We start from the raw sequence: 6,075 nt of genomic DNA on the forward strand, positions 1-6,075 counted from the left end.
ATGGTAGGGTTCAAAATGGAACTGGAAACACACAAAATAAAAGAAAAATATTAGTATCATCACAGTACATTATGTTCCCAGGGAGTAATAGTTATTAGCCATGTATTTCTCTTAAATTCAATTTGCTTCTCTTGAATCATTCATCTTAATCAACACAGTTTAAATAATTATCAGATAATATCTGACCAGACTCAATAACTCAGGATTTAAAAAGCAATACAGAGTTTGCTAAAAAGGACACATGATTAGAGAATAAATGATATACCATTTACTTGTGACAAAGACCCAAATTAATAAATGTCAAATTGTATTATATATGTGTGATTTTGCTAATAGCATATAATCCTTAAACACTAGTGAACTGCTACAACTCTTCAGTAAGAGTAGATATAAATATTGTCTCTACCTTTGTTGCTCTGAGTTGCACAGTATTCATGACTTTTTGAACCTCTTTGTGTTCAAATCCCATATTAATTCATATCTATCATTTCTTTACATTAGCACTTTGAGTACCATTTATGCAGAATAAATAACCTGTCCTCTTTATACTACTTCTTTTTTTTTTTTTTTTTTTTTTTTTGGTTTTTAGGGCTGCACCTGTGGCATATGGAGGTTCCAAGGCTAGGGGTCCAGTCAGAGCTGTAGCTGCCGATCTACGCCACAGCTACATCAATGCAGGATCTGAGCTGAGTCTGCAACCTACACCACAGCTCACGGCAATGCCAGATCCTTAACTCACTGAGCAAGGTCAGGGATCAAACCTGCATCCTCATGGATGCTAGTCAGATTTGTTAACTGCTGAGCCATGAGAGGACTCCAGACTTCGTACTCTAAAGGTAATATGTTCAATTGATAACCTTCTGGAGTCCAAAGTTTTCCTTCTAGTCAATGTGCAATATTTTTGCATTCAACACAGAATGAAACTGGATATGGTTACTCCAAATCAATGTGCAAACAGAAAACCACTAACCACATCTGCTGGTTATTAGGAAGTTATGTGTCCACCGTACCCACATACAATTATTTAAATGAATCGAGAGTGACTAATTGCAGCAGCCTGGAAATCTGTCTTTTTATGTCTCTCTGAACTTCACCTGCTCAAAGAGAAGCACTTTTTTTTTTCTGAATATCTTGAGGCTAAGTGTATCTCATTGAGGGATTCTATAATCTGTTCATTAAAGGGAACCCCATTGAAACAATCTTTGGCCCTAACATGCTTGCAGTAAAGCCACATTTAAATTCCTTATGACTCAGAAGATAAGTTAGCATGTTCGGGGATTGTTTGCCCTCATTATGATATTAAATACCTACTATAATTTGGTAAACATATAACATTTGATGTACTATCATTTTTATACATGTTTGAAGTAGTGAATTTGAATTTATATGACAAACATTAAGTAAATACAAATTTTAATTAATCAAATATCTATTGCATACTAGATGAAAAAATATTTTGTTTTTGTATTTGCTTTTCTCATTCAACTCTTTTGATGAGATATATAAAGCACTTAAATCAAATATTTCCTGTGAATCTGTATTTAAACTCACTAATAGTACAGTGCTTGGGGTCATTTTCCAGAAAAAAAAATGAATACATTTACATTTTAAAACAGTCTTCTATCACCTTTTGAAATTTTTTAAATTTATCTTTATTTCAATGATTTAAATACTTTCCAAATGAAAGAAAATATGGTTAACATAAAAACAAAGGAGTAAAAACTGTAATGTTTATGTATGTACTAATGATCACATAACACATATATTCATTTCTAAAATTAAATTTCAATTTTATCACATCTAAAATTGCATACCTGAATATTCTGAAATACCTATTTAAATTAATAGCTGTCTGCCAATCTTCTGTGCTAAATCAATGTTCTACAAATAAAAATAATCCTGGAGTTCCCATCGTGGCGCAGTGGTTAATGAATCTGTTAATGAGGTTGCAGGTTCAATCCCTGCCCTTGCTCAGTGGGTTAGCGATCCGGCATTGCCGTGAGCTGTGGTGTAGGTTGCAGACGTGGCTTGGATCCCATGTTCCTGTGGCTCTGGCGTAGGCCAGTGGCTACAGCTCCGATTCGACTCCTAGCCTTGGAACCTCCATATACCTCGGGAAGGAGCCCTAGAAAAGGCACAAAAAAAAAAAAAAAGACAAAAAATAAAACAAAATAAATAAAAATAATCCCAAATCATCATTTCGTTAGCCATTAATATTAATACATTTACTTATTAAATAGAAAAAAAAATCATCTAAAACACCTAAAGTATTTCAAAGCTAGTGACAGACAATGACAACTCAATTTTAACATCACGCCCTGAAAAATTTTCTTTCTTCCTTTCTTTCTTCCTTTCTTCCCTTCTTCCTTCCTTTCTTTCTTTCTGTCTGTCTGTCTTTCTTTCTTAGGCTGCACCTGAAGCATATGGAAGTTCCCAGGTTCAACTGGGAGCTGGGAGTTCCCGTTGTATCTCAGCGGAAATGAATCCAACTAGGAATCTTGAGGTTGCAGGTTTGATCCCTGGCCCTGCTCGGTGGTTTAAGGATCCGACGTTGCCATGAGCTGTGATGTAGGTCACAGATGTGGCTCAGATCTGGCATTGGTGTGGCTGTGGTGCAGGCCAGCAACTGTGGCTCTGATTCAACCCCTAGCTTGGGAACCTCCATATGCTATAGATGTGGCCCTAAAAAGCCAACACAAAACAAAACAAAAAACTGGGAGCTGCAGCTCCCAGCCTATGCCACAACCACAGCAACTTGAGATCTGATTACAGCTACGGCTTGCTGCATTGCTGCAATTCCGGATCCTTAACCCACTGAGTGAGGCCAGGGATTGAACCTGCATCCTCATATACACTATGTTGTGTTCTTAACCTAAGCCACAGTGGGAATTCCCATGCCCTGAAAATTATTTAACTTATATTTGACAAGAAAAATAGTTTTAAAATTTGAGTTTTCACTTCGAAGAGTGCATTTAAAATGTAACAGCAGAAATTCTTAAAGATTTGAAAAGTTATCAAAAGTTCACCTAGCAATATGAACTTCCTTGAAAAGATTATATACAAAAGTATTTCAGAGAGTAATCAAATATATATCTATTTACCCATCTAAGTTTCCCATAATTTCCTGTTACAGGAGTACTTTAAATCGAATCTTTAAAATCAACCTGCAGGAGTCTGGGAGATCCAGATTCAGTAATTTAGAGATTATTTACTTTCTCAATTATTACCATTACCTATTATGTAGCAGTTTATTGATTACCTTGAAATGACAGAGATTCTCCAACAAAATGATTCTTGTATAAAATGGAGTGCTGAAGCATTTTGGGGAATAAAAGAATTCCTATAAATGTTGAAATAAAATTTTTACTGTTACAGAACATTTTGCCCATATTAACATCTGTTCCTGTTTGGGGAGATTTTCCTCTTGGCAAGGTGAGACCATATCCATCCAATGGTTCTCAACCAGTCCCAGAATGTTTGGAGAGTCGCTTAAAGAACTCATCACTCTGCACCTGTTCAGGCTGCACAACCCAAATTTGTGCTGCAGAGTGAAAGCAGTATAAAACACACAAGGTGCAGTAATTCTGCAAAAAGAAATCATGTTATGTGTCCCTTGTTGTCAGAATTCATGAACTCCACATAATGTGAAAGTTAAAAATTATCAGATTTATAATTGCAGTCTAAATTTTAGGATCACGTAGTTCTGCTAGAATTTTCCAAAGTGAACTTTTAAGTATAATTAATTATTAACCTGAGTTAAATGCTTTATATTCCATATCTTCTACTTATTCAAATCAGTCATCTTATGACAGTCATCCTCACCCATCTGCTAGGGAGTGCCGCTTGCTTTCAGTAAGTCCACAGCTTCGTGGAAGTTATTCAGCTGTGGATACCTGATCAATCTTGTGTTACTCCTAATACAGCGGCCTGCTGGTGTCAAGGAAAGATTGTTATCAGAATCCTGGAGTCCAGAGCAACCCTACTTATTCATATCATATTCGTATCTCTGTCTTGGGAGATGGCACACAAAAAGCTGATTGGGCTCTCTGAAATAGAAAAAAGCTTCTATGCTTAAAATATTATTTTTCCAAAAATTTCCCTTGGTGGCTCAATGGTTAACGATCCGGATTAGGATCTATGAGGATGAGGGGCGATCCCTAGCCTCATTCAGTGGGTTAGGGATCCAGCGTTGCTGTGACCGTGGTGTAGGTTGCAGATGCAGTTCAGATCCTGAGTTGCTGTGGCTGTGGTGTAGGCTAGCAGCTATAGCTCCAATTCCCTAGCCTGGAACTCCCATATGCCACAGGTTTGGCCCTAAAAAGCAAAAAAATAAAAATAAACAAACATATATATATATATGTGTATATATATATACACATATATAAAATTTTCCCAAACCAATTTTCTTTCTTACACAGTATAGGGAAACCACTGTTTTATTCATTTTCTTGAAAATATTTTATTATTTTTAAAAAGTATGTCCATTTGAAAAAAAATGAAGTGTGTCCTATTTGAGAAGAAATCAGACTCCTACAACCCTATTTAAACTGCCAATCTTTGGTGATGCACAATAGTTACCAAATAATACAGTGGAAACAGATATTCACAAATGGGGCCAATGAAATATAAATTAAAAATAATAAAATACCTCATTAAGTTTTGCCAAGATTCCAAGGAAGCTAAGAATATCTTTAGCTCTATTCGAGGAGAAAACTGATGCAACCAGCAGAAAGAGCCAGTAAGAGTTACAGAAATCTGAATATTGCTGCTGCCAGGATTTACTTTTAATAAAATTAGCTGAAGGCTAATTTTGACAAAATTCGCATTATGCAACCTTCATCCTCAGATATCAGTTTTGGGATTGGTTTTTGAACCTATGTGTGTCTCAGAGGTGAAATGATTTGTTACTTAGAATAGCTGATCTCCTGCCAATAAAAGAAATATTGGTGTTGGTGATAGGAACTAGGTACCACTAAAAATAACATATCATTATTATGGAAATGTGTGAAATCATGGAAATGTCTTTCAGTGGAGGGACGATATAAGTTGTGTGAGGAGAGAAACTTTATAGCTATAACACAACATAGTCCAAGCACAAAAAGTTGGATCTGTGTCTTAGCAATACCAATCTGTACTTCCAGTTGTTTTGTGTTGTTGCTATTGTTATTGAATAAGTGAATTAATAAATGGTTAACAACACATTTTATGAACATACAAATATAATAATAATTGTGATATAATAATTGTATAAAATATGTTTAATTATAATTGAGTATGTTTTGACAAATCAAATATTTCCAGATATTTCTTTCATTACTGTTGGGTCAAAGAGTTGGTTTAAGCTATAACCATAAACGTATTCCTGGAGAACTCTCTGTGCCTTGGTCTCTAGATTTCACTCAAAGCTTATTAACATCACACTGTAGAAGTGATGGAAATTTTGTGCAAATATGAAACTAGCATTAATAATAATGTTTTCCCAACATACCCAATACTCTTCCATAGATCATTATGGCAAAGAGGGCTTCAACCTGAATTCTGTTTTATTTCAGTACTGTTGATACAAAACTCTGTGATTTAAAATTCCTTTTCAAGACTTATTATATTTTATTTTCCAAAATTACACATGAAGCAGTATAGAAATTATATAACCATGTAAATAAAAAACAATAATGGGGGAAGTAATGACTCGCAATGACTAATTATATAAATGACTAATTATATAAAGCTTGCAATGACTAATTATATAAATCCTATCAGTGTTTTTTAATGAAAGAATTAGAACAGTGATCTTATGATTCTCCCATAAGTTTTAGACTAATTCATATTACTGCCTAGTGATAGAAACATTTATAACTACGTTGATATATAAATGGTTAACAATAAAAAACATGGTTTATGTTGTATAAAACCATAAAAATGCTCAATGTTCTTATTTCATTTTTATGTGCATTAATGGCAGTACATATTTATTCAGTGTAATCTTCATTTACAGGTGAATAGGTGAGGACACTCTCTTTCCATATGCCTTCTTTATTTTCTGCAGCATTCACTTTATGGTCTGCTGCCTTTAAA

Source organism: Sus scrofa, chromosome 16 (assembly GCF_054392235.1).
Source record: "Sus scrofa isolate SSC_HxYL_T2T_F1_AM1 chromosome 16, Sscrofa_HxYL_maternal_Yorkshire_Landrace_v2.0, whole genome shotgun sequence".
Classification (NCBI taxonomy): Eukaryota; Metazoa; Chordata; class Mammalia; order Artiodactyla; family Suidae; genus Sus; species Sus scrofa.